This window comes from Oryctolagus cuniculus, unplaced genomic scaffold (genome assembly GCF_051225735.1).
Source record: "Oryctolagus cuniculus isolate XC-2025 breed Fujian yellow rabbit unplaced genomic scaffold, ASM5122573v1 ptg000085l, whole genome shotgun sequence".
In the NCBI taxonomy this organism is placed as follows: Eukaryota; Metazoa; Chordata; class Mammalia; order Lagomorpha; family Leporidae; genus Oryctolagus; species Oryctolagus cuniculus.
The window spans coordinates 46,401-70,675 of record NW_028301694.1 but is presented as its reverse complement, the minus strand read 5'-3'; the positions used below and the strand labels follow the sequence as shown (position 1 = coordinate 70,675).

At 40.1% G+C, this 24,275-nt stretch overlaps 1 pseudogene; it reads right to left on the bottom strand.

Moving 5' to 3' along the window:
- Positions 1–13,441: 13,441 nt before the first annotated feature.
- Positions 13,442–14,597, bottom strand: LOC149119073 (uncharacterized; annotated as a pseudogene).
- Between the last annotated feature and the right edge of the window lie 9,678 nt (positions 14,598–24,275).

Here is a 24,275-nt window from a genome sequence, read left to right as displayed (position 1 = left end):
TTAAAAAAAAAAAATTCACTTACTGGTTGTATTTGGCTTGGGGTTAGAGTGGATTGTCTCGCCATATAATGGTGTCTTCCACATATATTGAGTTTTATTGCTTAAAAGTTGATATTCAAACTTTATGTTTCTTTTCTGTTAATTTCCTGACCACTCCTCCAGTACAGTGCTGAAGAGATGGGGAGAGAAGGCAGTCACGTCTGGGTCTGTTCCCAGGAGAAAGCTTTCACTGGCCCTGTATTAAGTAGTGTGCTGTGCTCCATTTTAGACTATCTTGATCACATGAAGGAAGTCACTGTGTTTTCCTGTTCTGCTATAAATTGATTTACTTTCTGATTGGATATTGAATTTTATCAAATGCTTTTTATTATTTAAGTGGTCATGTAATTTCCTCGTATTTTTCACCTACCTGGATGATTTATAGGGTTTGTTTGAGAATGCTAAAAATCTTCAGTTTTTAGTGTAGCTCATTTGTTATTGATCTATTATGCTTTCCTATATGATTGAACTCATATAATCATATTTTGCTCAGATATATGTACCACAGTTTATGAATACCCTGGTCTCATTTGCATCATATGTGTAACACTAGCTTCCCAAAACAGATTCAAAAACATTCTGTGTATGTCCACTTGGAACAAGTCAGGGAAATTCAGTGTTTTTCTATCTATCTATTTATTTATTTATTTATTTATCTTTTAGAAGTGTATAATGTTCCATAAGTCTGGGCCCAGATTTTTCCTTGTGGAACATTTTTCTTGATCGGTTGGTTTGGATTTCCAAAAATTTGTTCAACTTATTAAATTATATAGGAATTTTCCTATTTCATCTTATATTTGTGTTTTTAAAAATTGGATTTCAAAAAAATATAGCAGATTTTTAACTCTGGAGTCAATTTTTAAATAATTTTCTAGTTATATAAGGTAAATAATTTCATGTATTTCATAAATACAGATTTAGGAGCATAGTGCTACTTCCCACCCTATCCTCCTTCCTGCTTCCTGTCATATGAGGAATCTCCACACTGTTTTCCACCAACAGTGTATTAGGGTACTCCCCCCACAATCTCCACCAGCATCTATTGTTTTTTGGTTGCTCTATGAAGCTGTTCTAACTGGGGTGAGGTAAAAACCTCAGTGTGGTTTTTATTTTCAGTTCCCTGATGGCTAGTGATCATAATCCTTTATTCATGTGTCTCTTTGGCAATTTGAATTTCATCTCTTGATAAAAAATCTGTTTGAATCCTTTGAACCATTTCTATTTATTTATTTATTTATTTGACAGGCAGAGTGGACAGTGAGAGAGAGAGAGAGACAGAGAGAAAGGTCTTCCTTTACCGTTGGTTCACCCCCCCAATGGCCGCTGTGGCTGGTGCACTGCACTGATCCGAAGTCAGGAGCGAGGTGCTTCTCCTGGTCTCCCATGTGGGTGCAGGGCCCAAGCACTTGGGCCATCCTCCACTGTACTCCCGGGCCACAGCAGAGAGCTGGCCTGGAAGAGAAGCGACAGGGACAGAATCCGGTGCCCTGACCAGGACTAGAACCCGGTGTGCTGGTGCCGCAGGTGGAGGATTAGCCTATTGAGCCGCGGCGCCAGCCTTGAACCATTTTTTAAGTGGATTGTTTATTTTGTGGTTGTTGTTGCATTTCTTTATCAGTTACATAGTTTGGAAATATTTTCTCCCATTCTGTTAGTTGCCTCTTTGGAGTCAAACTTTTATTCATAAGAATTTCACAAAACCTTAATATCTTGGTGAGTTCTATGAGCCCTTTAAAGAATAGCACTGTTTTCATTTCTTAAATGGCCCTGACCTCAGCCCCCAGACCCCAGACCCTCAGCCAGCGCCCCCTCCTCAGTGCCAGCCTGGTGCCCACGAGCCCCCCGCCTGACTGCCGATTCACGGCAGAGCCTCCCGGGGTCCGACCATGGCTGCCCCCGTGTGCCCGGCCCACAGTTCCAGCCTGGGCAGCAGCCTGGCAGTGGGCAGGGGAGACTGAGGCTGGCGGCGGCCGGTGCCTGTCCTGGCCCCGCACATCCTCGCTCTCGCCTCCTTCATGGGACTCCCCCCACCCCACGGAAGGGACAAAACCACGGAAGCGGTTCTCACGGCCACGCCACCAGCAGTTCCAGTTTTCCCACCTGGACCCAGCCAGCCCAGTGTAGACACTGCTCCTGTAGAGGCCTCGGCCCCGCTGGCCTCCCATGCTTCCGGAGACAGGGACCTCAGCCCTGCACAGTGAAGCCAGGTACCAGGGCAGCCACACACCGCACTGTGCTGGGGGTCTGGTGGCGGGGTGACGCAGCTCCAGGCTTCTGCCGAGGGCTGGGGAGGGGTAGACACACAGGTGCCCCCAGGCCGCACCTCTGCAGGAAATGCCCCCCGCTGACAATGTGCCTCCTGGGCTCCCTGGGGGAGGCATAACCCCCCTGAACGGGAGCCTGGGCCTCTGCTGTGGGCACCCCCCAACTCTGCTCCAGCTGCACTGGCCTCCTGGCTCCATGCTGGCCCAGGGCCTTTACCCAGGCCCTGCCCTCAGTCCCCTTTTCTCTCTGCCCATTTCATCAACTGCCAGGTCTTAACTCTGAGGCTACCCAGGCCCACACGGGCCCCTGCCCCCGGCCACCCCCACCTGTCCTTCTCTTGAGCACCTGAGATGGGGCCGGGATACAGTAGGTGCATGATAAATGCTGGCCAAGGGGAGACCGAAAGCTGAAGCTGACCCTGAACTCAGCACCAGGGACTGGAGACCCCCCACCCCTGCCCGGCAGCTGCAGGGGACAGGGCCCTGGTGCCAAGGCCATGAGACCCAGGCCGCTTCCCAGAGTGGGAGGAGACCTGGCCCTGGGCCTCCAGCTCTGAATCCCCAGGTAGAGGCCCCGGGCTTCTTCCCACCCCATGTCGGGCCTGGAATCTCTCCCTCCCCCATTGGCAGGGGTCACAGCCCCGCCCCCGCCCCTGCCCCAGGAGGAGCAGCTGCTCCCAGCCCTGCCTCCTGCTCCTCAGCTCCTGTGCCAGGCCTGGCACACAGGGCCCACTGAGCAGCGGGACCCCTCCCACCACCTCCCCGGGCCCCTTCCTGGAGCCCAAGGGCCAGGGCCGCAGCCAGGGAGGGAGCGTCCTTCATGCAGGGAGGAGGGTCCAGGGCCCCAGGCCGCGGGCGCTGTGAAGGCCGTGCACCCATGGGGCGCCAAGGGTGCGCCCGGCCTGCAGGGAAGGACCTCAGGGGACCCCGGGCGCTCTGGGGCGGCCACGGGGCTTGGGGGGAGGGGCTGGAGGCCGGAGGGCGCCCCCTACTCCAATGCCCACCCCAGGACGCGTCTCCCCCAGGACGGGCACCTCCTCCCTCTCAGGCCCGGGGCTCCAGAGCTCGCCCGGGGGCCCAGCAGGCAGCGGAGGCCTGAGAGGGAGGAGGCGCCTGGCCAGCACCTAGCCCCGCACCTGGCCCTGCTGGTGCCTGCGACCCATTGAGGAGGCCCGGCCCCCCGCCATCATTTGCCTCTGAGCCTCGAGGTCGCTGCGCATGATGACCCCAGGGCTTTGCTGGCCTGGGGAGGCAGGGCCGGGGCGGGAAGAGGACACGGTGGGTGGGAGAGGAAGGGGAGAAAGGCGGAGGCCGCTGCCCACCTCCTCCCTCGGCACATTTTCCTCCCGTGGAGGCCGCGGCCCAGCTGCAGGGCCGGGCAGGGCGAGGACCCCAGCCCAGTGCCTCGCCCGTGCTGCGCTGTACATTCGCTAGGGAGACCGTGAGCATCTCCTAGAGGGGGAGGCGCGGGCGGCCCCCAACTCCGCGGCCTGAAACCCTCGAGGGGCAGAATCCACGAACCGGGCGGAGCCTCCGGGCTGCGCTCAGGGCCCGGGGTTCGAACAGCGCCCGGACCGAACGCGGGCCCAGAGCAGAGCGCAGGGCGAGTGGAGGTTTGATTAAAGAGGCAATGGCTCCAGGAGCCTGCAGGGCCGCATCCCACGTGGGTGCGGGTTCGAGTCTCGGCTGCTCCCTTTCCGATCCAGCTCTGCTGTTGCCTGGCAGAACAGTGTAGGATGGCCCGGGTCCTTGGGCCCCTATGCCTGCGTGGGAGACCGGATGGAGCTCCTGGCTCCTGATCTGCGCGGCCATCTAGGGAGTGACCCAGCGGGTGGAAGACCTCTCTCTCTGTCTCTGTCTGTTTCTCTCTCTCTTTCTCTCAATTACCACTTTCAAATCAATCACTTTAAAAAGTCAGATCATGTCAGCGTGGTGTGCCAGCCGCAGTGCACCAGCCGCGGCGGCCATTGAAGGGTGAACCAATGGCAAAGGAAGACCTTTCTCTCTGTCTCTCTCTCTCACTGTCCACTCTGCCTGTCAAAAAAATAAATAAATAAAAATTAAAAAAAAAAAACTCTTTTAAAAGTCAGATCATGGCCAACAATTCCCAGCCACAGATCCCAGAAGTCGCGGAAACTCAGCAGAGGCCGGAGAGAAACTTCTGGGGGTAGGGGGGAGGTGGAGAGGCCGTGGGGGGCACTTAGTAGGGGGAGAGGCTGCCCCGGGACCCCAGCTCCCTCCCAACCAGGGCCCCACCCAGACCGGGAGCCTGACCACAGCAGGCAGGACAGGACAGGGCAGGGGCGGGGTGGGGGCAGGTGGGCAGCGAGCGGGGACAGGGGGTTCCTCCCCACCCTGCCTCCGGCTGAGGGCTTCTCCAGGGAGGGCAGCACCGGTGGTGTTGTGCGGGGATTGGCTTCCTTGGCACTCAGGCGGGCGTGGGGCTGGAGCCGATGTGGCCAGGGCCCAGCAGCTGGCCTCTCTCTCCCTGGCTCAGGACACTCTGAATGGCGGCCCCTGGTGACCACAGCCCTGCAGCCGGCTCTGCTCAGCCTCAGCCGGGGCACAGACACCTGGCCCTTTAAGGAAATGCTGCGGGGGTAGCTAGAAGTCAAACTGGCACTCATGATGTTGGGATTATGGATGGTGGTTTAACCTGCTATACCGTGATGATGGCCTTTTATCCTGCCCTCTTGCTAGGTGACAGACATTGTGGTTCTGCCAGGCACACTTACTACAGTGGGAACTAAGTTCTCTTCACTTACACTGTCAACATCTATTTCCCAAAGTATCCTTAGCAGGGATTAATCTGAAGCATCACAAAGGATATTTTTTTCATTTAAAAATGTTATTTTGATAATATATTAACAAGTAATGACTCCCCTATGTAATCCCACTTAGATTTCTCCTTTTCTCCTCAGATTCTAGAATTTTCAGAGTAGCTATTAGTTTTGCTGATGGAATGACTGAAATGATCTGAAAGGAAAACAATACAGTGTTCTATTGGAGCGACATCATTGTGACATCTTTTTTAAAAGACTTATTTATTTATTTGAAAATCAGAGATACAAGGAGAGGGGAGGCAGAGAGGGAGAGCGAGGTCTTCCATCCACTGATCCATTCCCCAATTGGCTATAAAGGATTGGAGCTGCACTGATCCGAAGCCAGGAGCCAGGAGCTTCTTCCAGGTCTCTTGTGTGTGCAGGGGCTCAAGAACATGGGCCATCCACAACTGCTTTTGTGTCACTTGAACACTCTCTACATCCACTGTTTTGTTATCACATATATGGCTTTGCTAGAACTTTCTCTACTGGATGATACTGAGGCAGGGGAGAAAATGAGAAAGTGATAAGCAAAAATTTCCCTTTACCATTACAACTCTGATGGACACTGCTGCCCTGCAGCATCCAAACCGACCTAGTGTTCCACTTCCTGTATTTCCTAAGGTTCCTAGCATTAAATAAAACCAACCACACTGTTTTACTGCTAGATTCTGAAAATTGATGATGGTAACTGCCAGGATTTTTTTTAATCAATTATTTGTTTATTCTATAAGACGATTTATTGGGCCCAACAATTAGTTTAAAATATAGTGAATCCCTGCTCTCTTTTCTTTGCTCCCCCATCATCCAAGGGAGTAAATGCAAATCTGTGTCTTTAAGTCATTTGCAAAGATGCTCTTTTCATCCAATGCAAAGTTGAACCTCCAGTGTACAGCTGGACTCTGACATACTCATAATATATGTCCACAATTGGGAAGGAAGAAAGTCATCCTACCAGCACCTCACAGGTGCACTCTGCAAGCTCAAGGTGACAGCATATAGTTGCTCTGTGGTGATGTGATGCTATCCAGCACTATCAAAATTTCTTGAAAAGCATACACGGCTAATTTTCTCATTGTGTTGGGGACACATAATGACATAGGGATTTGCCTCACATACAATAAAATTTATGTTAACTAATGTTTGAAATGACATACTCAGTGTTTCCTCTATAATCTCATTCCCAATACACTGGAGAAGTGATTCCTCTGTGAATATTTGCAAGGAAACTATGTATTTGTATTAATTATATCACTTTCATTTATGATATTTTCTGCTCCATCATTTACCAAATAGAGAATAAAGTCTGAGATTTCTATAGCAGCATTTTGACATATTTGATACAATTGTACTTGGACAATAGACTTTCTTAAGAAACATTTTAGAAAGGTTTTAATGGGATTTTTAAAGAGTTAGAAATACGTAACTAGTCCTGTCAATTGTTTTATCATCATTCATTCAATGCTCACTGCATGGACATAAGGGTAAGTGCCAAATCATACCATTGAAAAAACTTTTGCTGTATTTATTTTGTACTTTTTTATTATGATTAGCTGAAAGTTGCATAGAATTAGCTGATTTCTGGGTCAAGAAACCAAGCCATTCATACATTTCTTGATGCCCCTCTTCCAGTCCAGCTCTCTGCTGTGGCCCAGGAGTGCAGTGGAGGATGGCCCAAGTCCTTGGGCCCTGCACCCACATGGGAGACCAGGAGAAGCACCTGGCTCCTGGCTTTGGAGGTGAACCAACAGTAAAGGAAGACCTTTCTCTCTGTCTCTCTCTCACTGTCCACTCTGCCTGTCAAAAACAAACAAACAAATAAATTTACAATATTTTTCCTGGCATTTCTTTTTTAAAATGCCATGGTAAAACCATGCTTCCCATTTACATTCTTATATCAGTATTTAGAAATGAATAAAATATAAAATATAATTACTCTTCTATTAAAATTGAAGCACAAGATAAAGGGTGGACAGTATGCTTTCCCATAAAACCCTCTCTTGGATTTTCTTCTTATACCTTGACCTCATTGAATTGACTACTGAAGAACTTGACTTTTGCTTATGTTCTTGCTTTGTTCCCCTGGCTACAAACTGTAACATAGTGGTTTCAGTTAAGCTTTTGATAATGTCATCAAATCAAAAGCTGTCATTGATGTGTGACTTAGTTAAATCATGTTTCCATCTCTAATTTCCATCTCTGCTGATGTTGGTCACTCAGATGCCTTATCTATTTGACTCTAGTGGCTCCAGGCTTTCATAGGGCTCCTGTTTTTCCAGGCATAAAGTCAGTAAGTTCCATCTTCCAAACCCTTTGAGATACTATGGTTTACTGAATAAGATCTGGATGGCAATACCTTCAAAATCTATACAATTCACTTGGAAGATGCCTTTAACTTGCTGTGGTTTCAGTAGTCGTCTGTGGCTGTTGAAGTCAGATGCTATTTTATACTTCCTTTGAATTATGTTTGATTTTATAAAGCAATATGTAAAGGATACTGTGCTATCAAAGAAAATCCATTGCTGAATGAGGAGAATCTCTGACCCAAAGCTTCAGTTTAATAAGCTACACAGTTAAGAAAATAGGTAAATGCTGCCTGCATAGTAGACTCCCTGACATGATACAATAGGTTACAGGAAGGCCCCAGTTAAACCAAGCTTAGGAGTGTGCTGGCCTGCGGCATAATGAACTGGGTTTTCCTGAAACAGAGAGTGGGAATGCGGGGGACAAGGAGGCAAAGAATGGAGCCAAGACAAGTCCTGATCAAGGCTCCTTTATTGAACAAATCCAGTAGTATTTAAACATGACCAGTTACTTACAAGAAGGAGCACAAAAGATTTACATATCAAAAAATGCTTTTAAGGTTACAATAAAACACTTAGGTGATAAATGCAGGTTTCAGGTGTGACTGATTATCTATATTATCTCTTGTGAGAGGTTTAGGTTCTTCCTGCCTCTTCCTGGAATCTCCCTAGCCCAATTATCTGTGCCAGGAAGTCTCCATTCATATGTTTAAGTGTAAACAAAGGGACTGACTACCTGTGGCTGCCCACAAGGAGACAGTAAATGGCCTTCTGTATGATTCAAGATGATTAATATGGAACTATTTCACATTGTGTACACATATATATTTGTTGGTATCTTCTGTCCATCTTAGAGAAAAGCTGATATTCAGTCAGTACCCATTGACTAGCCTCTCCTTTGAGTAGTTGAGCTTCTGGTTAGTATGATTGCTACCATACTAGTTATGAAATACATTTCCACTTGGTATACATGCCAAATTACATGCATGCTCAAATACCCAACATAAAATATTAGAGTTTTTGCAAATGATCTATGCACATCCTCTTGCATACTTTAAGTAATCTCTAAATATATTATGGTGTAGAATACCATGTAAATTCTTTGTAAATACTTTTCAAACTGTATTGTTCATGACATACTGACAAGATGAAAAAAATCTGTATCTATTCAAAACAGATGTAACCACTGCAGGCCTAACTAAATATTACATGTTATTAACAGTGCAACTTAATTTATGTGAATATCTGTTCTTTGTGGATGATTGAAGTAAATGATGGCCTTCATAAATATCTATGTATGTATGAACTCTGGGATAATTCACATTTTATACCTAAATAAACTTTATAGTTCTCTGGTTCATTTGTATGTTTTTAATTTCAGCTACAGATTAAAATTCTATGAAGTCACATATGATTGAAAGTAGAAGATACTATTTAAAGGTGAAAATGCTACTATAATGTCATTTTCATGAACTGTTGAAAAAGTTTCAAGATTTGGAAATATTTTGAGCACCACTTAAATTTGAGAGTAGTTTACATAAGCACTTTCTGTGAGGTTATTTTTGAAATTTTTTTCATGTTTTGATGAATTTTAAAAACAGGATACAAATATCATTTCAGAGTTTTCTTCCAAGGATGCATAGGTATTTAATGCTCTGTGAAGTTCATTGGATCTAAGTTCTAACCTCAAATATCATTTCAGTCCTAAGTGCTGCCAAATTTTTCAGTTCCATCATAAATCATCCTAGGATGAGGGTTACAAATAAATTGTTTGGTTAATATAGTATCTTCTGTTTTTTACTGTCTTTTAATTTTAAGACCTTCTAGCAATTGTTTCTTCCCCAAATTCATTTCAACACACAAAGATACATAAAGGATTCGTAGAATTTTTGGTGGTAAACATCATGAAACACATACATGGAATGGCATTAAATTTTAAATTCCTATTTCTCATTATTCTAAGGAAGATTAAGATAAAATTACACTGGTGCCACAGCTCACTAGGCTAATTCTCTGCCTGTGGCACCAGCACCCTGGGTTCTAGTCCCGATTAGGGCACTGGATTCTGTCCTGGTTGCTCCTCTTCCAGTCCAGTTCTCTGCTGTGGCCCAGGAGTGCAGTGGAGGATGGCCCAAGTCCTTGGACCCTGCACCTTTGGGCCCTGCACCTAGCTCCTGGCTTTGGATCAGTGCTGTGTGCTGGCTGCAGCACACTGGCCATAGTGGCCATTTGGGGGGTGAACCATCGGAAGGAAGACCTTTCTTTCTGTCTCTCTGTCTAACTCTGCCCATCCAAAAAAATAAATAAATAAAATTACACCATTTTAGCTTCATAAAATCTTATCTAAAGCTTATAAGACATAGACACACAATCATTTTTGTATTAATTATCAGAGTTAGACGTGATAGTTTTCATCATGTTGCTTAAATCTTTAATTTCACTTAGACAGTTCTTTTAATTGTGTTCATTTAATTGACAGAGAGAATGAAATATTGCTATTCACAATAGCTACAAAAGTTACACATCTTGGAATAAATTTAACAAAGGATCTCATAGTCCTCTATGAAGAAAATTACAAACATTAAGGAAAGCAGAAGACATAAAAATGGAAAAATCAGCCATGTTTATAGATTGGAAGAATCAATATTATCAGATCTTATAGAAGAAACACAATTCACTTATTAATAAAATATATGTGATGCTTAGATATATCTACCTATATCTATATGTAGTCTTAATCCATGACTTTAATCAAATACAGATAAAATGTATTCAAAATATATTTACATTGACATGTAATATATAGTTAGGCCTACAATGGTTGCATCTGTATTGAACAGACACAAAGTTTTCTGTCTCATGATTATGACATAAAAGATGAAGTATGACAAATACTAATAATTAATATTGCCTAAGTTACTCATGGTATTTTAGAGATTATTTGATAGTCAGGAGGTTGCACATATACTTTAAGCAAATACCATGCCATTTACTATCAAGTACTAGGGTATCCATGGAGTTTGGTGGCCCCAGTATCCTGGAACAAGTAATCCACAAAAATCAAAGAGAAATATTAGCTAGCAGCAAGCATTCTAACTATAAGCTCAACTACTCAAAATAGAGGCCATTCAATATGAACTGACTGAATGTCAGCATTGCTCTCTGATAAACATTCCAATAGTTAGGTGACATAAATGTACACAACAAAAAATTGCTCCATATTAATTTTCTTTAATTATACAAGATGCATTTTATTGGCTCCCAAGTTTGTGTTAAGGGGTCAATCCTGTGACCTAATGTGCTCCTTAATTGTATCATATTACTTATACCACTATGCGGTAAGTGCCCATTTTCTTACATGTGCACCTTATTTGACTGAAGGTTAGAGTCAGAGACTCTTTTCATTTAGCATTGAATCACCATTTTGAAAACAATTGTTTGCTTTTTTGTCTACCTTTTAAAGCTTTTATTTAATGAATGCAAATTTTATAGGTACAACTTTAGGAAAATAGTGAATTTTCCCCCTATAATCATCCTCCCACCCCCACTCTTGTCCCACCTCCTATTCCCTCTCCTATCTCAATTTTCATTAAGATTCAGTTTTAATTAACTTTATATATAGAAGACCAACTCTATAGTAAGTAAAGATTTCAGCAGTTTGCACCCGCATACTCATACAACATATAAAATACTGTTGGAGAACAGGCTTTGCAGTTAATTCTCATTGTATAACTCATTAAGGGCAGAGGTCTTACATGGGGAGTAAGTTCACAGTGACTTCTGTTTTCAGTGATCACTCAAGACTCTTGAAATGAGCTGACAAGGATATGGAAGACTTTTGTGACCACAAACTCCATCAGTATTTAGACAAGACCATAAACAAAGTGGAAGTTCTTTTCTCCCTTCAGAGAAAAGTACATCCTTCTTTGATGGCCCCTTCTTTCCACTTGAGTATCACTCAAAGAGATCCTTCATTTAGAACATTTTCTGCCACACTGTCTTGGCTTTCCATTCCTGAAATGCTTTCATGGGCTTTTAAGCCACATGTGAATGCCTTAAGGGCTGATTCTGAGATCAGAGTATTACTCAAGGTGATTGTCATTCTGAGTCTGCTGTGTGGACCGCTTCCCATGTTGGATATTCACTCCTTTTTAATTCTGTCTATTATTATTACCAGGCACTTGATGCTATTTATATGATCTCTTTAAAATTTAATCCTATTTATATGTTCACTTTAACACTTAACATGATCACTTTAACAATTAAGATGGCATTTTTACCACCAATTCTAATGGGGTATGGGGTCTCATGACAATTTTGTAAACTGTACCCTTAGAAGTAAGTCTGTAGGAATGTATGCAGAAATATACAGCATTACAGCTACAGATTTCCTCCTCCCTCTCTTATCCCCACTCTTATTTTTCACTGATATTTTCAATTGACTTTATATACATCTGATTAGCTCTATGTTAAGTTAAGAGTTCAACAAATAATACGAAGAATAAAAATTGTTTATTTGAAAGTTGGAGCTATACAAAAAGAGAGAGAGAGAGGTATAGAGGGTTCTTCTATCCACTGATTCACTCCCAGATGACTGGAACAATTAAGGCAGGGCCAGATCAAAGCTGGGATCCAAGACAATCTTCCAAGTCGCCCACATTTTAGAAGGGATCCACAAAACTGGCCATCTACTACTGCTTTTCCAAAGCCATTAGTAGGGAGTAGGTTCATAAATAGAGCAGTCAGAACATAGACAAGTGCACATATGGGATAATGGTATTGCAGGCAGTGGTTTTACTCACTACCCTAATATGGTAGATTCTTGAAGCACCTTTCATGTCATAGTATCCTATATATATCATTTTATAAAGTCAGTTATAATTCCATTGTCTTATAAAAAATCTGACTTCAACAGCCACAGATGAACACTGAAATCATTGCAAGTTAAAGTCATTTCTCAAGTGAATTGTAAGGATTTTGAAGGTATTGCTCTCCAAATCTTATTCAATAAACCACAGAATCTTAGAGGATTATAAAAGATGGGATTTAATGACTCTTCAGACCTGTATAAACAATAGCCCCATGGAAGCCTGAAGTTTACTGGAATCAGTTAAGACATTGTGAGTCACTACTAAGAATATAAATTGATTTTTACACATTTTTCCAGAAAACTTCAGGTACATATATTTTTAGCAAAATATTGAAGAAAAAATTTGTTAAATTATATCTGAGTGGTCAAAATTAGCAGAGATGAAAATTAGATATGGAGGTATGGCTTAACTAAGACACAGATCAATTCCCATTATTGATTTGATGGCATTTTTACAAATTTAAGTACCACTTGTATTCCAATCAATATCTTGGGAATAAAACAAGGATATAAGCATAAGTCAATTTGTTCAAATCCAAATCAATTAGGTCAAGGCATAAGAAGAAAATTCAGAAGAAAAAATTAAGGAAACAACCTTTCCTTCTTTTATTGTGTACCCCAATGTGGTAAAAGAGTAAATGAATTTGTAACAAACCAATTTTTTATATAATTGGAATTTCTAAATGTTGGTGTCCCAATTAAATTAGAAGATATAGTAAAATTAACATAAACATCTTTTTTTTTTTTGCATTCTAACCCTAGGTTTATTCAACACAGTTCTCCCACTATACACAACAAAGCACTAACACAACAGTTATCTAAAATGCTACAAACTTACAAAACTCAAAACAGGAATTTGATAGTACTTTTATTGTACAGTACTATCAATACAATAAAAGCCAAAAAGAGTAATGTCATTGCCAAGGTAACCAGCAAGCCCACCATGAGTGGCAGGTGCCAATGGGGGGTTTCTATGATGAACCTGCAGAGCGGGCTCTCAGCTCACTCACCAACGTCAATGAGTGATGGGACCTGGAGAGGGGTGTGAGGAGTATGTGGAGAGACAGAGCCATTCGTGGCCACCCCTCTGGGTCAACAGTAGCTGGTTGTAGGACAGCAGTGCCCAGCAAGGGTGTGAGCAGGCTACAGCCTGGCCCAGGCCACCTGTGGAAGGGTCACTGCAGGTGGAGCTTCATTGTACCAGAAGTCTCGCTTGTCCCTGCTGAAGGGACTCTTGGGAACCAGGAATGGGTGAGCTTTCTGGCTCTGAAACTGGAGGGCATCTTCCCAGGCACAACCCCACACCCTCAAGGCTCTGCAGCCAGAACTCGACCTGCAGAGAAAATGACTCCACTGTGGACACTGAAGCCTGCCTGCATGAGGAATTCCCTTTCCTACGCAGCCTTTTCTGGCTAGAAAAGCGACAGAACTGAGGTGGCTGAGATACAAGTTACAGGGACATGAGTTTCGCTGGGAAGAGTTGGAGCTGGAGCTGCTCCTGTGATGGCGGTGGCCAGGAGAGCAAGATCGCCAGTGCACGGGAGACCTGGCCTCGGGGAGGAGACCTTCTCATGCGTGGGGGGTGACCCGTGCCACATAGGAGGTGGCAGAAGCATTCTCCTGGGAGGACTGAATCCCCAAGGGGGCGGCCTGGGCCAGGAGGCCAGCACAGCAGTAGCAGTGATTTCCTGGCCATCAATTTGTGCTCCATTCATGTGCTTCAGGGCCTTCTCAGCCTCCTCAAACCCCACACAGGCATAGCCTTTGGACAGATGGGTGCATCCTGTCGACAGGCATGTCAATCATTTTAATCTTCCCATAGGTGGAAAATATCTCCATGATGTGGTCCTTGGTCATGTTCCTGGTGAGCCTCCCAATGTGCACTTTGGTGGGTTTAGGGGATGGGTTCCGTCTTTTCCTTTGCTTTCCATCTCTTTAAGGTGGTTTGGATTTGGAGCCCAAGTGCCTTCTGTTGTGCCTGCGCCAGGAGGCACTCCAGGAGCCAGAGGAACTGCTGGAGCTGGAGCTGAGGAGTGGCTTGAAGCCGAGGTGGAGCTGGAGCCCTTGCTGGTGCTGGAGCCCAAGCTGGAGCTGCAGCTGGAAGGAGACCTGGTGCTGTTGCTACCGCTGGAAGCACTGCACCGCTTTCACGCCTGGTCCTGGCCGGGGTCCTTCTCACTGGACTCCTTGGTGGCCCTTTTATCTTTAGAGCGGTCCTTAGACTTCTCATCAGAGCAGTCTTTTTATTATTTCCTTTGACTCCTAGCAAGCTCTTCTTTTTCACTCCTGATAAATCCATTCTGCCCTTCTGAGGTGCTCAAAGCAGCAATGGTGGCCTTGCTTTTCTGAACTTCCACTTCTAACTCAATTCTGAGAAACGATCCCTAATTGATTGCAATTTATGCCAAAGAGCAGCACCTTCCCACCACCGCCACCCCCTCCCGCTCTCATGGGCCGCTCAACATAAACATCTTTAAAATGAAATGTCTGTAAGATTTTTCATGTGTTTTTAATTACTTCAAACGCTACATGGAGAAATGAAATATCCATGAGAATATAAAAGTCAAGAAATATATGAATGAGATGATTACCTGTCTGAGAATTCTGCTAATTCAGTGCACCTTTAATCTTAGCATGATAAATAAAAACAATAGAAATGCAACAAAAATCTAATTCAATGTAGAACTACTTGGAAATGATGCTTGAATTACATTCCATACCCTCTCTTAAAATATACAAAAGCTGAATAATAATTATTTTCTTATTGTTATTGCCTATATAAATATCTTACATTCAATTGTCATATAACTGCCACCAGTACATTTAATGTAGTTTTGTGCTATTATTAATAATAATTATTATTAATCACTATATAGCTGGCACTTACCTGAATGGATAGTGACCATGCAATGTATAATAATGGTTAACTAGAAAATTGGTTGAGTCTCTAGTACTCTTATAAGTTCACTCAAATGTTTCCCAAAGAGCTTCACCCTTTATGAAAATTTAATGTAATGTTTATTAATTTAAGTAGTCATCAATGAATAAGTCAAATGGAGTGTTTCATATGAAGTCAAAAGCATCACTTTTATACACATATTACAGAATATTTATGCAGTAACACTTGACTAACTAGAATTTATTGTAGTTGTATTTGAATTTTTAGAAACAAGATCTATTATGGAGTCTTTTCATACACAAATGCCAATATCAACAGTTACATTTTAAATAATCTTCTAATTTCAAAGCAGCAAAAAGCTGGTATTTTGATCATGCAAAGATCAGCAAGTGGATAAATTAGCTCTATTATGATACATCATACATAAAAGCCTGAATTTTACAAATGTCAAACCCCCAAATTACATAGTACTACAAAGTCATGCCACTGTTTTACACTAATTCTACTAAAATAATAAAGTTACATATAGTATCAGAAAATTTCTTACACTATTGGCAGGGCACTCATCCTCCTGATGGGGGACTCCTATGTATTTTTGGAGAGCTTTCCCAGACTTATTTCCAATTTGTGCACTTAATGAAAGGCACAAGACGTTTTACTTTAGAAGTTCTTCATGTTTACATCAAATGGATTGGCCACCCTCAAAAAGATCAGTACTCTGGTTTCTTCATATCAATGTTAAACTTTCAAAAATACAACCTTATCCTATCCAATCCTTCTTGATAATTGAGTGTTCTCTCACTGTCACAATTTTAAGTACAAGAGCTTTTGTGCTTGTGTCTCAAAACTATCAGTTTGACCCTTAATATAAGATAACTGGGTCATTCAAAAAACATACTGAACCACAACCATATGGCTTCAGGAAAATGTTCTGGTTTTGCTCCATCGAAGTGATAGCTAATGTTCATGATATTTCCAAACAATGTGGTTCCTTGGGTCTTTGTATGATCATCTAAATTATCTAAATTTAAATTGAAATGATTTAAATCCAGAAGACTTGCATGTTCTTGACCTTTTAGTTCTTGTTTAGAAGGGGCCAAATTAGCTGATTTGAAGAGAATAATGTTTCTTTTTTCTCATCCATACAGTGGATCCCCTCTCTCACCATTGCTACTTAACATAGTCCTGCTAGTATTAGCCACAGCCACTAGGCAATAAAAAGAGACTAAATTGAAACAAATTAGCAAAGAGGAATCCAAACTACCCCTATTTGATGACATGGTTCTATATATAGAGGATCCAAAAGACTTCACTGAGAGTTTGGTAGAGTGGCAGGATATAAAATCAACACACAAAATTCAATAACCTTTACATTCAACCACAATACCAGGGCCAGTGCTGTGGCAAAGTGGGTAAAGCCACTTTCTGCAGTGCCGGCACCCCCTCTTGGCCCCACTTGAGACCCTGCTGTTCCATTTCTGATCCAGCTCTCTGCTATGCCCTGAAAAAGCAGTAGAAGATGGCCCAAGTCCTTGGGACCCTGCACCCATGTGGGAGACCTGGAAGAAGCTCCTGGCTCCTTCCTTTGGATCAAGGCAACTCTGGCCATTGAGGCCATCTGGGGAGTGAACCAGTGGATGGAAAACCTCTCTCTCTCTCTCTCTCTCTCTCTCTCTCTCTCTCTCTCTCTCCCCCTCCCTCCCTCTCTCTCCCTGCCTCTCCTCTCTGCAACTGTGACTTTCAAGCAAAATAAATAAATCTTAAAAAATAATGTTTGTGGTCAGCAAGATAACATTTCTTAAAAATACAAACACAATACCATGGATGAGAAACTACTCATAAGATTAACCTCATGCATAACAGACACAAAAAATAAATTATTGGATTGAATTTAACTAAGGATGCCAAAAATCTCTAAGAAGAAAATTACAAAATGCTAAACAAAGAGTAAGAATATATAAAATGGGAAAATCTTTCAAGATTAGAAGATTCAATATTATCAAAATTCTATATGACCAAAATAATTCTAGAGATTCAATGTGATCAGCATCAAAATATCAACAACATTCTTATATAGGAATGTTCTTTCTATACACTATTTGCATAAGGCTTTCTTCATAAAATGATGTTGTGTTTTATAAAATGCTTCTTCTGCATCTATTAAGATCATCTTTTTTATTTTGTTCATCAGTTTGTTAATGTGATATATCACATTTCTTTACTTGAGAATGTTGATTCATCCTTTCATACCAGGGATAAATCCCAATTTGTCTAGGTGAGTGATCTTTCTAATGTGTTTTGGATTAGATTGGCTAATATTTGGATGGAGATTTTTGCATCTATGTCCATCTGGAATATTGATCTATAATTCTCTTTCTCTAGAGTATTTTTTTCTGCCTTAGGAATTAAGGTAATATAGGCTTCATAGAAGGAGTCTGGGATGATTCCTGCCCTTTCACTTGTTTGAAGAACTGGAATTATCTTTTCTTTAAATAGCTGAAAGAATTCCACAGGGAGAATCTGTGGTCCAGGGCTTTACATTTTTGGGAGGGTCTTTATCACTGATTCAATCCTTGTCTAGGATGTTGCTTTGTTTAGGTTTTCTCTGTCTTCTTGACTCAATTTGGTATCTTGTATGTGTTCAGGACTCTTTCCATTTCTTCCGGGTTTCCTGATTTGCTGTCACACAGCTCTATGTAGTAATTTCTGATGATTATTTTTATTTACACAATATCTTTTGTTAATTTTTCTTTTACACCTCTGGTTTTATTGATATGGGCTTTCTCCCTCTTTTTTTGCTTCATTAGCCAATGGTATATCGATTCTGTTTGTTTTCCCAAAAAATAAGCTGTTCATTTTACTGATCTTTTGGAATTTTTGTTTCAATTTTTCTTCTCTAATTTCAATTATTTCTTTGTTCTAGGTTCTTTATATACATGGATAGAGCATTTATTTGGTACCTTTCCAATTTTTTTCATGTAGACAAAAATTTCTATAAACTTCTATCATAATACTTCTTTTGCTGTATCCCATAAGTTTTGATAATTATCATCTTCATTCATTTATAGAAATTTTTTATTTCCCTGTTGATTTCTTCTATGATGCAGTGTTCATTCAGGAGCATGTTGCTCAGTCTCCATGTGTTTCTATATGATCTGGAGATTCTTGAGTTGGGGTTTTTCAGCTTCATTCCATCTGGTCACAGAAGGTACATGGTATGATTTCACTTTTTTTTTAATTTGCTGAGACTTGCTTTATGGCCTAGCATATGGTCTATCCTAGATAAAGTTCCATGTAATGATGAGAAGAATATGTATGTATGCTGCTGTGGAGTAAAAAGTTCTGTTGGGGCTGGTGCTGTGGTGCAGCATGTAAAAGCCCTGGCCTGAAGCATTGGCATCCCATATGGGAGCTGGTTCTACCATGGCTGCTCCTCTTTTGATCCAGCTCTCTGTTATGGCCTGGGAAAGCAGTGGAAGATGGCCCAAGTCCTTGGGCCCCTACAACCATGTAGGGGAGCCAGAAGTTCCTGGGTCCTGGCTTCAGATAGGCATTAATCCAGCTGTTGTGGCAATCTGAGGAGTGAACTAGGGGATGGAAGACCTCTCTATATATATCTCTACCTCTCTCTGTCTTTCAAATAAAATAAAACTTTGACATTGTATCAAACTCTTTTTTCAAATGATGTTCCATAACAACATTTTAAATGACTTTATGCAATCAGTAATATAAGAGCAGACATTACTACTAAAATTAATAAGTAGACTAAAAAAAGCCATCAAGACAATAATGTATTGTTGATAAAATATCTTAGATTTCATGAAAGAGATACTTTAAAATGAGATAAAAATATCAAGAAAGCATGCATTTATCTGCATCATTAGAAAATTAACTATATGTTTTGGTGAACATGACCAGAAAAAAACCTTATTTACTGTTTGTTCTCACAGTTTTAGTTACTAAAATTCATTGCACTTACAAAAACATAAAAGTCAACCTGTAAAGTCTAATTATAGCTGTATTTGCTTCTGCACTGGTCACATGCTATTAAATAATTTTTTTAACTTTTATTTAATGAATGTAAATTTCCAAAGAACAACTTTTGGATTATAGTGGTTTTTCTCCCATAACCACCCTCCCTCCTGTAACCATCCCATCTCCCACTCCCTCTCCCATCCCATTCTTCATCAAGATTCATTTTCAATTATCTTTATATACAAAAGATGAGTTTAGTAGATACTAAGTAAAGATTTCAACAGTTTGCACCCACACAGAAACACAAAGTATAAAGTACTGCTTGAGTACTAGTTATACCATTATTTCACATAGTACAACACATGAAGGACAGAGATCCTACATGGGGAGTAAGTGCACGGTGACTGCTGTTGTTTATTTAACAATTGACACTCTTTATTTTTTCTTTCCAAATCTTCAGAGAAATTTTATTTGCCAGTGATAGAAAAGAACACTGCACAGTGGGCCATGTTCCCAGAAAACCAGAATTAAATTACCATTAACTTCAAATCCAAAGACATGTACATGACCACAGGATATTTCCATCAACAATTAAAATTAAGTGAAGACCAGCCCAATATTTATTCTATACACCTCCCATTCACTGCAATTGAGGATATCTTGGGGATTTTTTTTTAACCAATAACTAGATTCTGTGAATATATAAGATAATCCAAAAGCAAGACAGATTTCTAATGACTGCCAAATGTCTATTTAAAAGCTATTAAGTGAAAAATGAAATGGAGGACACTCACAATAATTCTTGGACTCCTGGAGATCCTAAGACATGCTACAAAAATAGGTCTTTATTCTTAGGAAAATAGTCAGAGCTAGCTTCCTTATGCTATACATAAAATCTTAATATCAGAGGCAGTACAGATAGTACAGATAGTTTTGAACTGATCTCCAAACAAGCACAAATCCACTATGTTTAAAAGAACAGTTAATTTGAGGTTTTTGGCAAAAGACAGTACTTCACACATCTAATCCAAATCAAAGAGCCTGCAGACAGTTTTCAGTGAGATGAAAGGAATGAAATAAATATAAATTATATGGATAAATAAATGTCAGACAATTTAAATAAGCTAACGGAACTAATATTTTTAAACAAAAAAACTAGTCAGGTAACAAGCTTTTGTTTCTCAATGTCAGATTCTAAATGTTTACCAGACTACTGTTAATATCATTAAAAACCTAATCTTTGACCCAGAGTGTTGGTAATACTGATTTGCATTTGTAAAAAGATTGTTTTTCCAACTGCAGGCTTCTGGTACTCAAAGGTATTTTAATGTTACTGAAGGCAGGCTGTGGTGCTAACAGAATTTAAGTCTCAAGTACTTTTTTTAAAAAAGTGACAGACTCTAAAGTCAGTCTAATAATTTGCCCAGGTAAAAAATGCAAGAATTGGTTATAACGAGCATATTTAGTGGCATGCCCTATTGAGTGGTATGGTTACTAAGTAATAACTACACCTTAAACACCATCCCAGTCTGTTTCTTTTATGTATTGCTACTTATTCATTAACTTCATACCCACCACTGAGTTCCTATGGTCAGGTAAAAATTTTATGGTATGCACAAAAAACTGTCATGGTGGGTACTGTTCAAAGTTCTAGAGACTGGAACAATCATTTATTGTAGGATTAGCTCCCTCTCCTAAATGCATGAAGCCGTTCTACTTTTCTGTTTCTCCCCTTAAAATAAAGGCTACATGTCATGGTGATCTTTTGCCATATTTTTGATTAACTTTTGGCTACGTGAAAAAACTTGTAGTGAATTTGTCAATTTTGCTCATCTAGCTTGAAGTTAACCTAATTCTTTTCAAATATGTTATACAACGGAATGCCCCAGATTACCCCATTAATCCATTTCTCTGTTGTTCCTATTTTATGAGGAAGATGTTTTATGTTTTTTGTTAAGATTTGTTATCAGTAGAAAAGTTTGTCATGTTACACATGTTACCATGAGAGTGCAACAGCTCTTGTTTGTGAATTCTCCCTTCTTTTTAAACATCTGATTAAGTTGCAAAGGCTGAAAATCTTTCACAAAAAGCATGCTTGGGGTATAGAGACAACACAGTTTTCTCACAAAGTAACTTTCTGAAAACTGATAAAACTAAATTTATGAACACTTTTGATTGAAAGTAGTCTGCAGAAACAAAATCTTGTGTATGTTTGGGTTAGGTAACTCAAGTTTTCTTTTTAACAATCAGAATGTTTTAAGGAAACATTTTAGATCCCAAGAAAGGGACCTGACTCTTGGATTTAGGACCCTTTCCTTGACAATATGTACAAAATTTCTTTAACTTGCCATGTGTCCATTCTTTGAAGCTGTCAAAGCCAAGAACCCATAAACAAATCACAAATAGCAATAACCTACATTAATTAACATCCCCCCTTTAACATGTTGACATTTTTACTAAAGGATTATTTTTGCATTTCCATTTCTTATATCCCATGACATTCCATATAAATTGCATTATTGCTTTATAGGCCACACAACATTCAAAAGTATGTTTATATGCATTGCCTGTTTTCCTTGATGTCTGTTAACAGTTTGATACTCATTTTACTACAGAAATTTAAGGTTGAAAATACCTGTATTTCTTGCCAGAACTTAATTGTTCACATCACCAATCACTACATGCATATTTAGCTCTGATTATATTGCTCAAAAACTGCACCCATTATCAGAACAGTGCAAATGATATTTAATTTTAAAAGTAATTATAATGGCTTGAATTCAAAGTTATTCAAATGAACACTGTCAAGTAATTTCACTTGAGTGTATACATATTTCATCATCAATGTTTACATTACCCTTCTTTACGTATAACCATCAATTCTTCACAATTTCTTTACATCACTTTTCTTTCCCAAGTCCCCAAACTGAGAATGCCAAATAGTCTTGGAAGTCCACAGCTTCGTATTTTAATGTTTTCTTAAGAACACATTTGTGAACTCACAAAAGTGTTCATCTTTCAACTTTGAAAATGCAGTTTTTAGTTTGTCAAACAATCCTGTTCTAAAATCCCAACAAATAAATATGAGAATTAACTTAAACACCTTGACAGTGTCCCTTAAAAATGGTACGACAGTAAAGTGCCCATAGGCATGGCAATGACCTCTTGGATGGGATCATTTAACTCCTTGGAACTGGAAAATACCAGTACCAAGGATTACACTGAGATTCAATTTTACTGAAGGCTACATTTAGTTTACCCACTTTCCACAACCTAGCATATTCATTATGGTAGAATGAAATGTAAATGTTTTGTGTAGCCCTCAATCTCACACTAAGATTTGAGAGAGATGTACTTTTAAAAAGCATGGGGTAATAATATATAAAATCAGTGGCAGAAAGTTTCATTAAGTACCAAGAACTAATTTTGTCACCCCATACTCATTTTGTAGGTAAGTTTCAACAACTGGCAAGGCACATTTACATATATTCCAATGAATACTTATTGACAAATTTTTAAATTACACTCTATGTCCCAGCTATCCCAGTAACTGACATACAACATACCAAAATGGTTTATTAAGATAACAAAAAACAATTAATGTAAAACATACAGGCTATTGGCAACCACTCTTCTAAAATTATGTAAGTACAAATAAACATACTGAAATGTGTGCAGTTCTAAATTTTTAAACCAGAAGATTTCTACACTAACACACATTTATATTAATACACATAAAAAATAAAAACTTTATTACTAAAATAAGTTACACTCGCCTCCAGCTTACAGTATAAAACAATTTTATTTGCAGGAATGTAAAATGATTGTTTGCCATGAGCATTTTGAACATATGACATGTCTAATTTTCTTGTTAAATTTGCATTTACTGGGGAACTGGTGTGTATAAAACCTTAATTAAGTATAAGCTCTGACCTTCATCATGGTGCCTATTGGGATTGTGTGATATAACTGCAGTATCCCTTTCGGGAAGGGGAGAAGGGATTTATTTACACAAAGTCCTAATTAAACTATAATTTTACTTTTGACTTTAAGCTATCAACTTAGGACTTGGCAAAAAAATTTTTGAGGGTGATTCAATAGAGGATGCTTCACCACTGAATACTCACTGTCATCAAGGTGCTTTAGAAAATTAAAAACATAGCACAAATGATTGTACTCTACTCTATAAGTTACCATGACCTGCATAGGAAATGGAAAGCTGATTCACATTTTTACAGTGATCAGCAGTAAGAAATGCACTAATGAAACATACCTTTTACCTAAAAAGCTAAACTACAGCCATATACTAATTTCTATGATTTATGAAAAAACTTCAAAATATCCAAATGTCAGGCTTTGCTGTACAATTGTCAGTTTTAGTCTGACTTTTTATAAAGGGACACTGCAGTATTTAGTACAAGTTCAAATGTACTTTTTTTGAACATCTGATGTCTTACAAAAGTAACATCTTGCTAAACTATTATACATCCAAATAACTACACTATCTGAAGAAGCAAGGCTGCTTTTTAAGCCACAAAATATGACAAAAGCAAGGCCTGTTATGATGGTCATGAGGAAGTCTTACAAGCCTCTGAAACTAAAGGCAACTAAGAATGTTACATTTGGTATATTAAAATCTTACCCTCATATCATATTTAACAAGCCTTGCTTTTATCTACAAAGATTTTTCTATGTACAGTACAGCCAGGGTATAGTTCAATCCTCTGCTACTGAGGTAGTTAACCAACCCTTTAAAAAAGATTCTGAAAAGAACCACTATCTGGAATGCCTGACTAACCAGCCCTGATGATTACACCTGAAGCTGCATATCTGAACACAATTCAAAAGTGATTATTACTATAAAATGATATAGACAATCATGATTAACCTTGGTGAGCAGAAATAAAATTTAAGGATACCAATAGTGGAATTCATCTATACCACTGCAATAAAATTTAAATACACAAATTCAAGATAATATTTCAGAATACCACTGCTGGGATCCTTAATTTAAAAAAAAAAAACAGGGGAAAATCTACTTAGAGCAGATGTTTTAAAGAGAAGAACTTTATTCTTTAATAAGATATCATGATAGAAGTTATG